Source organism: Lactuca virosa, chromosome 9, assembly GCF_052849685.1.
Source record: "Lactuca virosa cultivar CGN04683 chromosome 9, Lactuca_virosa_CGN04683_v6, whole genome shotgun sequence".
In the NCBI taxonomy this organism is placed as follows: Eukaryota; Viridiplantae; Streptophyta; class Magnoliopsida; order Asterales; family Asteraceae; genus Lactuca; species Lactuca virosa.
The window spans coordinates 45,438,907-45,450,390 of record NC_136434.1 but is presented as its reverse complement, the minus strand read 5'-3'; the positions used below and the strand labels follow the sequence as shown (position 1 = coordinate 45,450,390).

Here is an 11,484-nt window from a genome sequence, read left to right as displayed (position 1 = left end):
TTCAAAATTGGGTCAGGTTTATCTTCTCCACCGCCTACCCTGCTCTCCTTTCTTCTTGGCTCTGCTGCTTCACCTCCGCTTAGACCAACGGTAGATAATTGCTTTGACGGGTTCCGATTTTGATTGTTCTTTACAAAGATGGAGGCGATGATGAAATTTGTTTGTGAAAACAATTTGCACCGGCAACCGTGGGTGAACTTGAAGGCCGTGTTTTGGCGAGGCAACTCGGAAGGCATATCCGATTGGAATATGCAACCGGTGTTTGCAGCCATACCGTCTTTCATTCCCTTTTTCTGAGCCTCGTCTCATTGAAAATCACTGTTATGATTTCCGATTTTGAAATTTTTGGTGTTCCTTTGTTCGTCTTTGTCAGCCTGCTCCTTTAATCACACCTAGTAAGTCAAATCACTTCTCGTACTGCTGTTGCTGCTGCGATATGAATTTGTCAGTTAATTTTAATTTGAAGTTTGCGAATTAGGCTATGTTTATGTTACGATTTCACAATTCAGATTGTTTCTAATGTTCATAACGTATATTTATGTTATATGTTCACAGTGGATGACAAGTTCTATGGCAGCAGCAAACTAAAAGAACATGTGGTTAAGGCTTGGCGAGAGCTTGAAAAGAAAAAGATACACAAAATCCTAAATCAGTATCGTCTCATTCTTGATGAAGCTGGGGTATTGTTTGTTGCTATTGATTTCGAACGTCGATTGCAACCTGCTTCGTCGAACCCTAATTACATGTCATTGACATGGTTTTAGGGGAAATCAAAACTGATGTTTTCTGTGTGCAAACAAAATGAGTTGCTTCTTCAACATCGGCCTGCACAGAATGTTACTCTCTATCTCCAATCACAAATTTAAAACAATCTCTCTTCTCCAGCATCCGATCTCTGCATAAAATCAACCCAATCATATCCGTCTCCTTCTTTGCGCGCCAAATACAAATCTCCTACCTCCCTCCAATTTTGTCTCTCTTCAGGTATGTCGAAATCCCCAATTTTACAAACCTTTTGTTGCGCAACGAATATTAAAAAAAATAATAATAAATTTTTGTATGCCTATTATTAGTCTATAAAGTCAATTTACAATCTTATATGTTTGTACACAGTCTGGAAGATGAGAAAGGCGTAGAACATTATTCCTTGCAAGAAATACTTTATGCACGTTGGTGTTGATATTGTTGGGGAGTATGAAGGTGAGGGGTTTATACAAGGTAAGTTTGATTCAGATAGGGAAGATTGTGCATGAAAGTTGGCATGGACTAATCGGGTCTTGTAGGAACATAGGTACCAATTAAAGATCTGGTCGGTCACACTAATTACTAAGTTTGGTTTTATAAAGCATTTTTTGTCCCCTATAATTTCACCATTTTCCTTATCTAATATTTTTGATTGTTTGATGGGGGTTCTGATGAAAAAAAAACCTCTCATCAATAAGAATGTAAGGTTTGTTGTATTTCTTATTAATTATAAGAAATTTGAAATGTCTTAGAGATACCGGAGGGAGACACGAGTCTTTACATGGAGAAATGTTGAACAGTTGAGGTATATGAAATTCTTACTGATTTTCCATTGGATGTTTATTGCCTTTCATTGATTTAAAATTCAATTTTGTTTACTGTTAAAATGCTTTCAAGTAAACGTCTTTGGCAGATGACAACATCAACAAGATTCAATCTCATATTCACCTGTTTTCGTGTAAGCAAATTAAACCCGGCTACTTTATTTTAATTATTTTGAATTTGGATTATGAATGAAAATTTTAAATGGAAGAGTTTTACTTCCAACATGGGGCAGTATTTATTTCTTATATGTGTTACAAATATTAAGTTGGGAAGAGCCTGCCTATAATCATTTTTTACCTTAAACAGGTGGTGGATATTCAACTCCATAACCACAAGCAAGTTAAGGTCTATACCACTATTGAAATATGTATTTTTTGACATTAATTATAATCTTATCATTCTAATTTTTAGTGACGGATTCAATGGGATTTGACAGTTCATTTTCAGGTTGGGTTGCCCCTGGACCAGAAGAAAAAGTGCCCGACATTGAAGTAATATGCTTCAAGTAAAAAGCATATTGTTATTTCTTGCATTTAATCCAACATAAACCTGATTACTAATCTGCCCTAGAAGTTTTATCTTTTCTTTTCATTGTTTTTAGGATCAAAAGTTCTATTTTTACTTATTCACTTATTTCCATAATTTATATTTATAAAATATTCATTAATATATTTTTTTTACAAATAGGTTTCGGAAGTGATTCAGCAAACCCTCATCTGCCTCACAATCATGAGCAAAATCAAGTTGTATATACTGGAACTCACAATAATGACACGGTGATCTTGATTTTCTTATCATCAAATACCAAAAATAGCATTGTACATTCCTATAATTATATATTAGAAATGATTTTTAACTTTTTTTTGTTATAGATACGAGGTTGGTGGGATGTCTTGCAGCAAGAAGAAAAATCCAATGCGAGTGAGTGTTTTTAAGTTTCGACACTGCAATCTTATATAATTATTTCCGGACAATAATTTATTTATGTATTTCAGGTACTTAATTATTTATCGAAGAAAGAACAAAAAAAAATTGAGTCAGCGCCAACGGGCGCGCATGATTCTCATCTAGTTACATATTGTGTCACAAACCAAGTTTCCAAAAGTATCCGGAACCCTCTAGAAAATGTTGGAGCGATCAAGAATACCTGGGAAACTGTTGAGAAATTAAGAACACACTACAAATCCTTGGAAGCCGCTAGAGTATGATAGAAGTCCTTGGACAACAATTTAGAGGACAATAGAGGAGTAAGTACTCTGAGAGACCTTGGAATGTCCTAGGATTCTCTAGAACATTATAGAGTATCAAGGAGCATTATGGAAGCCTTGTATATAACTATGGGATCTAGAATCTTCCAATGAAAAGGAGAAAGGACCATATAAATTGGTAGGAGGTCTCATTTGTCTAACCCATCGAGAATTTCCCTTGTAAAGCTATCAAGATCTTATAATACAAGTAGTACTTTTTACATTGTAACCAGTGTAGTTATGCGTTTTTGTGGGGTCGTAAAAGTATGGACTTGCAGGTGGGTTGTTGCAAAGTAAAGGGTGACCTACCGATGATTCTCCACCTCCCTGGAAAAGTTAGGGTGGTCACATGCCTAGGATTCCAACTTCGAAGTATAAGGATTGAGATCCAGTATTGCAGTGTGCAGTTATACTCGGTATCAAAAGATAGGCAATTTCGAAGGGACAAAAGTTCTCCTTCTACAACGAGGATATACGACAATTTAGTGGTGAGAGAGTGTCATGGGCCAATTATCTCGTGACCATGTTGACCGAGAAGACAAAGACCATTCCACTCAATTATCTTATGATTGGGTTAAAAAGGGGGGCTCATAGACGAAAGGCGATATTAGTCTTATAGAAGTCCGTAGAGAAAGATGGCACGACCTAGAACAATCAGGAGGAAGATAAAGGATGCAAGAATAATCGGGAAGCCCTTGGAATATCCAAGAATTCTCTAGGACGTTTTAGAGTAGTAAGGAGCATTATCGGAACATTGTATATCAGTTTAGATATGAGTAGATAGATCTAGAATCATCGTGAGACTATGGAATCTAGAAATTGATGGGTTTTAAGTCTATTAAATTATCAACCAATGGGTAGTGGAAACAACAAACAATTATGATCTAAGACTCAAAACACAAGATCTAACTCAACTATCCATGCAACTTATAGAACACAATAGAATAGAATGGTACATTTGACTTCTTTGTATGTTTCTTCTTTTGACAAGCAAATTAAATGGACTAGAGAACCCAATGTAGAGTTCCTCTTCTGAAATCGCACCCAAGAAACAAGACACGAGCAGATCTAAGCAATCCTCAAACTCCAAGCTTCAAACAAAACTGAAATCTCGATTTTGTGGTCGACCACGACTTGTTAAAGAACCTGCCATGACGTGGGAACTGCACTTCGGGATATCTTAGGGTTTTTGAGGATTCCAAACTTTTGAAACTAAGAGGTATTTCTCTCATACATTAAACCCGAATTTGGATCCCTTTATTTATAGGGATGAAATTTGAAATCCAAGATATAATTACCAAACATAATTATAATTATCTATGGAATTCATATCATTGTGGAATATTCCGCATTACTTAATTTACTATTAGTTAATTAAACTAATAATTAATTAACAAAATAAGTCCCTCAAATAAACATATTTTCATATCTGCTTTATTTTGTTATTATGTGTAACCCAAAATGACATTGCTATTTATAGTAATATTACCGGGATTGTTGTGACTATGTTGTAACATCCTAAATACATATAATTTTTTTTGTATTTATAACCATCAAATTCATACATCATTTGTTTCAAAACAAAACATAATAAAAGTGTATCTCAAATATCAGAGTATAACAAAAGTCAGCAATACGAAAAGTCATACGGGGGAACGATGTGCAGTCAAGCCGAGCCCTTCCCTTTTGAACTGGAAGTACCTGAAAATGTTAAACCACAAAACCATAAGCACAAAGCTTAGCGAGTTACCTAAAATACCACATACCATACATAACATCGGGCCCTACCCATCGTAACGAGCCCCGCCCATTATACATACGGGCCCCACCCAACATACAAATGGGCACAACCCAACATACAAATGGGCCCATCCCATCATACAAATGGGCCCAAAACAACATACAAATGCGCCCCGCCCAACATTCAATGCAAGAGTCACAAAGACAGCTAGCATCCTACACAGTATAGTGAGAAGACTCGCCTCAATCTGAAGATAGACAAATCTCACACTCGAGCTACCGATACTAGAACTCCCCATATTAATCAATATACAATAAGATCTTAATTTAGAAGTTAAGATAATAATTCTCACTCAAAGGCCTTAGCTCATAATCACCATCTCTCTAGGGTAAAAGACCATTTTGCCCTTCCAAGTCTAGAACCCACTCCACTTGACCAATAATCAAATTAGTCCAACGTCCCTCTTCTGATGCTACGCCTAGCGTACACCATGCTCTACGCCTAGTATAGAGCTTGTGATGAAATTGGGGACTCTTCAGGCTATGCTAAGCGTAGCCAATGTTACGCCCTGCGTAGCATGCAAATTTGCCAACGTAATATTAAGCTCTTAATGCATAAATACCAACCATCAATTCTCAGATCGGGACATAATAAACATCGTAAGTGATAAAGTCTCTGACCTTACACCTTTGCATGGCTTAAAAGAGCATAATACCAAACCCTGAGTCCAAAACACACTCTAATGCTCAAGAGCTCATGCATGGATGGATGGGAGTGACCAAGTTCCCATTTTTATGACTCTACAAGCTCATAAACGCCTGGAAATGATACTCATAATTTCTGGAGTAGCTTATACTCATTAAGACCAAGGTTAAGGGATAAAAAACATAAAAACCCATAAGCTAATTAGATCTATCAAAAAGAGCATCAAGTTGTAAGCTTTATACCTCCTAGAGATGGTTGACGAAGTGCACAGTTTGGATCTACAAAGCTATGAACTCCCAAGAGCTTCTTTAATGGATTCATTCTTCATAAAACACTCAAAGAATCACACTAATGCTTCAAGGCTCTCACAAGATGGCTAGGCTTTCGAAATGAATGAATATGGGGGTGGAGGCTGAGCATGGGGAGGCCCTCAAGGAATTAGAGCCTTTAAATAGGGCTCACAGCCCCACAGTTAGGGTTTAGGTCCTGCGCTCCTACACCATGTGCACATATCTCTACGCCTAGGATAGAGCATTATTCCCTCACGGATGAATATTTCACCTACCCTCGACGTAGGAGGACATCCTACGCCCAATATAGGCTACTTAAAGTGTAAAAATGGCAAAAATAAATATTAAGGATCATAACTGAGGATATGGGTGTTATAAATCTTCCCCACTTGAATCAGACTTCGCCCTTGAAGTCTGTTGCTACAAAATGGCTATGGGTAATTCTCTCTCATCTCCTCCTCGGGCTCCCATGTCCACATGCCATTGCACCTTAACCAAACCCATCACCTTGTTGTGCAATGTCTTTGTCTTCTTATCAAGGATTGCGATCACTCTCTCTATATAGTTCAGGCATTCATCAACATGAATATCATCCAATGGAACCACTGCGGAGTCATCAGCTACACACTTCAGCAACTAAGAGAGGAGGAATATGTTGTGGAATCAGTTGAGCTCATCCGGAAGATCCAATCGGTAGGCAACCTTACCCACCCGAGTATAATCCTGAAGAGACCAATATATCGTGCTCCCTACTTCTAGAATCGAATCACACATCTCCAAGGTGACACCTTCAAAAGCACATATTCTCCAACCTGGAACTCGAGGTCTAATTGTCTCCGATCGGCATAACTCTTCTAGAGACTTTGTGCGGTCTACAGCCGACCGTGCACCTGCTGAATCAACTCAGTGGTATTTAGTACCACCTTATTACTCCCCATAACCCGATGCCTGACCTTTCCCCAACAAACAGGGGTCTGATATTACCTCCCATAAAGCATCTCGAAGGGAGGTCGATCGATACTTGTGTGGAAACTGTTGTTGTGGGAGAACTTAGCCAATGGAAGGTATGTATCAGAACTCTTACCAAAATCTAACAGACATTCCCGAATCATATACTCAAGAGTTTGAATAGTTTGCTCGCTCTGTCCGTCCGTCTGAGGGTGGTCTGTGGTGTTGAAATGAAGCTGCATACCCAATTCTTCATGAAATTTCCTCCAAAACCTGGAGGTGAAGTGAATATCATGATAAAAAACCACAGAAACTGGTACCCCTTGCCGAACCACTACCTCCCTGATATATATGTCAGCCAACTTATTGGTAGATATACTCGCAACGATAGGGATGAAATGAGCACTCTTGATCAACCTGGCAACAATAACCCAGATAAAGTCAACCGCACATGCCATACTCGGCAACTACGTGATAAAGTGCATAGTAATATACTCCCATTTCCACATGGGAATGGGTAACGACTGCATATTATCGTAGGGTCACTGATGTTCGGCCTTGACTTTCCGGCAAGTCAATCACCTCTCAACAAACCATGCTATCTCCCTATTTATTCAGGGTCACCAGTAGCTAAATCTCAATTCCCTATATATCTTCGTGGCCCATGGATGGATCGAAAACTTCGACTTATGAGCTTCCTCCAGTAAATTCTGCCTAACCCCACCAGCAACCGGGACCCAAACCCTGCCACACCGAGTCAATAACCCACGACTATCCCTGACAAATAACGAAATCTGACCCCTGATCCTTTCTTCCATCTAATTTTCCTTCTTCAACCCTTATACTTAAGCTTTCTTGAGCATTTCAAATAGTGGTGAAACAAAAACCATACTCAAACATAGATCTCCAATGGGTGTACTCACTGCCTTGCAATTTAAGGCGTCGGCTACAACATTGGCCTTCCCAGGATAGTACAAGATCTCAGTCATAATCCTTCACCACATCCATTGTCTCATGTTCAAGTTTGGCTGATCTATCATGTATCTCAGACTCTTGTGATCAGTATAAATAGTATACCTAAACTCATATAAATAATACCTCTAAATCTTTAGGGCAAAAACCACAGCTCCCATCTGCAAATCGTGCATTGGGAATTCGTCTTATGAGGCTTCAACTGCCTTGAAGCGTAAGCAATCACATGACCCCTCTGCATAACCACTGCTCCCACTCCCAAAATCGATGCTTCATAATAAAACACAAAATCATCCATACCCTCGATAAGAGTGAGAATCAGAGCCTCACATAATCTCTGCCTTAGAGTCTCAAAAGCTGCTTGCTGATCAGACCCCCATCGGAACGTAACATTCTTCTTCGCCAAGTGGATCAGCGGTACAAAAATCTTGGAGAAATCTTCAAAAAAATCTCTGATAATAAGCTGCTAAACCAAGGAAACTCCGGATCTCGGATGGTGTCCTTAGAATCACCCACTAAATCACTGCCTCAATCTCGGCCGGATCGACCAATAAACCATTCTGGTTGATGATGTGCCCCAAAAACTGCACCACTCGCAACCAGAACTTGCATTTGGAGAATTTGGCATAAAGCCTCTCTCTCCTCAGGGTTTCCAAAACCTCCTATATGTGCTCCTCGTGCTGCTTATTGGTCTTGGAGTAGACCAAAATATCATCAATAAACACAATCACCAACCGATCCAGCATCGATCAACATACCCAGTTCATGAGATCCATGAACATTGCTGGTAAGTTGGTGAGCCCGAATACATCACTACAAACTCGTAATAACCATAACAACTCTCGATGTCTGACTTCTGCACATCCTCGTCTCTGACCCTCATCTAGTAATAACCTGATCACAAATCAATCTTGTAGAACCAAGATTCACCATGAAGCTGGTCGAATAAGTCATCCACTACAAATAAAATGTCATTTAGTGGCACAAAAAAAAATGCCACTAAAAACCAAAAAAGTGCCACTAAAGGCTCTTATGGGAATCAGTAGCACAAAAAAATGTGCCACTAGAAGCGCTCCCACTAAAGACTTTTAGTGTCACTTTTCCGTTGTGTCGCTGCAGATCTTTTAGGTTTCAGTGGCACTTTTTAATGCCACTATAACACTTTTAGATTTTAACGACACTTTTTGTATGTTAGTATAAAATAAAAGTGATTATCTTGCTTTTAGTGGCACATTTTTTTTACCAAATAAAATCCATATTAAAAAATTAGATCCAATTATTTTATTTAATTGCATTGTAAACTAAGAAAAATACAATTAAAATAATAAATGGAGAACACAATATCATTATTTAAAATAAAAGTTAAAAATATAAGTAGAATATAAATATGATCAATGTAGGAGTATTGTATTACACCAATGTCCTCTATTCCAGTACACTCAATTGTATTACAAGTACCCAACCCCATTGTAGTCTATGCTAATATTGTCTTTATATAAACACTCGTCCACTCTTCCACCAACATCGCTAGAAGTATACCACAAAAAAACGTGCAACTTGTTATATAAATAAGATAACAAAGTTATTTCCAACAAAGGTTAAAAAAAATTCATTAAATTTTAGATTTAATCAAATCATAAGTTTAAATTAAGGTTAAAAGATCTAGTTTAAAAGAGCATGGAGAGAATATATTACAAATCATGTAAAAATTATTATCAAAGAGGTTTGGAATTCTAGACTAACTAATTGTGGGCTATCACAGCTAAACCAAACAAAGAAAATTAATCAATTTCTAACAGAATTTCCATCTCTTTATAATGCATTAATATAGTTAATATAACTTTACAATCACGTCAAAATTAAATTAGATATATTTAAATTACTATGATGTGTATTTCCACTCCAAAGGAAATCATTAACCTTAGTCAGTGTTTCTATAACCCCCACTAAGTATAAGCAGACCCTTCAAGTGTCCATAAAAGACCCATATACAATTTAAAAATATTATAAATAATAGAATCTTATCACAAGATTATAGCTCATAATAAAATACGAATTAAAACAAGCATACGAGTAGGGATACAGAATAAGGCACGAACATGTGTTCAACAATGAACCCATGTTAAGGCCCACACTTGCTTCATTCACTTGATCGCTCAATCATTCTAGAAATTGCCAAAAAAAAGTGGTTTCAATAATAAGATTGTGATAAGTGTATGCAATAACTATACAAAAAACTTTAAATAAAAATGTGTTTATTACCACCATGTATGTAACACAGTAAGAGGGAAATACTTTGTTAGGGTCACTACAATATTACTAGGAAATGTTCTCACCTTTGTCACCAACCAGATGTCTAACTCCTATACTTGTTAATAATGCAATTTTGACACAGAATAAAAGCCATTCATGATTACCTTTTGTGCAGTTTTCTTTCACATTGCATCTAGTTCTTGAGTTTGTCAGGTTATGGCTTTCCTACCAACCTAAACATGCACAAATATGACAATTATAATCAAGAACATGTATTGCATAAATTCAAAAAATGAGAAATTATAATATGGTTATAAGTCATGGACCTAAAACCTCTAACTGTTTAAAAAGCTTGGTCAAGTCCAAGATACGATACTTCAAATTGTCTTTCAGTCGATCAAAACATTATATGAACATTTTTATGCAAAAATATTAATAAGAAGGTAAGTGGGATGCCAGTTCAACTTGATTACCAAACCATACAGGATAGCTATTAAATGAAATACATCATTACAAGATATAATTAGAAAGAGATTAAAAATACCTTCAAAACTTTTCTCCATAACACATGATCTCCTCCAAGCTAACATATATCTGCAATTGCATTGATAGTGAACATGAAACTATACTTATGGTGTAGTTAACATCGCAGCCAAGAAGCTTCTCAGAGATAACAAAAACTCACTGCCATTGCTCATGTATCAAAACTTAGGCATAATAACAAATATTTAACATTTCCACCATAATGAAGATAATCATTCAGCTGTACCACTTGACATTGTCTATAACAGTTTAATAAGAAAGTATTCTTCCACCTTGTATAGTTATTAAAGCCACCATTTGGAAGCTACAGGAAGAACACATAGAAAATCCTATTGTATGATATTTTTTTATATAAGTACATATATAATATATATTGGAAATTGCAGGGAGGGATACAGGTATGACCGAAAGAAAGGAGAACCCAGATTGAATAGAACCATTAAATTTGGGGGTATGGGAATATCCTTCTAATTTGACTTGAGGCAAATAACGGGATCATATAGGCGACCAAGAGGAAGAAGATAAATCAAAAAAACTCCCGTCAATAAGAATCTAGAAAGGAAATGGTCTAGTGGTTGAAGGATAGCGAAAAGGTTGAAGAGTGCATACCTGATTAACGTTTGTGTTCGTCATGGGGGAATAACAGAAACCCTACATTCACTCCAATATGCCGTAAATCTGATTCGATATGCCATAGATCCGATATGATGTGTCATACATACCCGATTAACCTATGAAATCTATCATACATCAGATCTAATATGTTAGAAGACAAAGACTTGGTATTAGGGAGAATATTGGAGGTTTTTGTTTGTTCCGTAGAAGAAGAAGGTTGTGTTCCACTGGTATTAGTGAGTAGGATGGACATTGGTGCTCCGGTGATAATTGGGAGGAGGAGAGAAGGAGCGGTGGTTCGGAGAAGGGGCGTTGATCTAGTGAGGATGAAAGGAGGAGTGCTATTTTCTCTATTCCTTTGTGCCCATTTGATTTCATCGAAAAAAAGAGCGGAATGTGAAATCAAAAAAAGAGCGGAATGTTTTTAACTGAGGTGGGAATTACGAGTGGCACATAAAAATTAGAATTTTCACTTATATAATGGCACAAAAATATAAGTGCCACTAAAAAGTATATATAGCGGCACAAAACAAAATATGTCACTAAAAAGTTGTGCCACTAAATGTAATTTTATTTGTAGTGATCTATCCTCGGAAGCGGA

General features: G+C 37.1%; 1 long non-coding RNA gene across 5 annotated transcripts; it reads right to left on the bottom strand.

Annotated features, from left to right (window-relative positions):
• Positions 1–9,459: 9,459 nt before the first annotated feature.
• On the bottom strand, positions 9,460–11,260 carry LOC145138336 (uncharacterized). 5 transcript variants are annotated; one of them, XR_013721449.1, is made up of 4 exons: positions 10,878–11,260; positions 10,270–10,319; positions 9,890–9,958; positions 9,460–9,637 (listed from the first exon to the last, which is right to left on the bottom strand). It is a non-coding gene; the product is annotated as an uncharacterized LOC145138336 (long non-coding RNA). The 5 variants fall into 5 exon arrangements; XR_013721448.1 differs by having other exon boundaries at positions 10,270–11,260; XR_013721450.1 differs by having other exon boundaries at positions 9,460–9,958; positions 10,270–10,744.
• Positions 11,261–11,484: the final 224 nt, after the last annotated feature.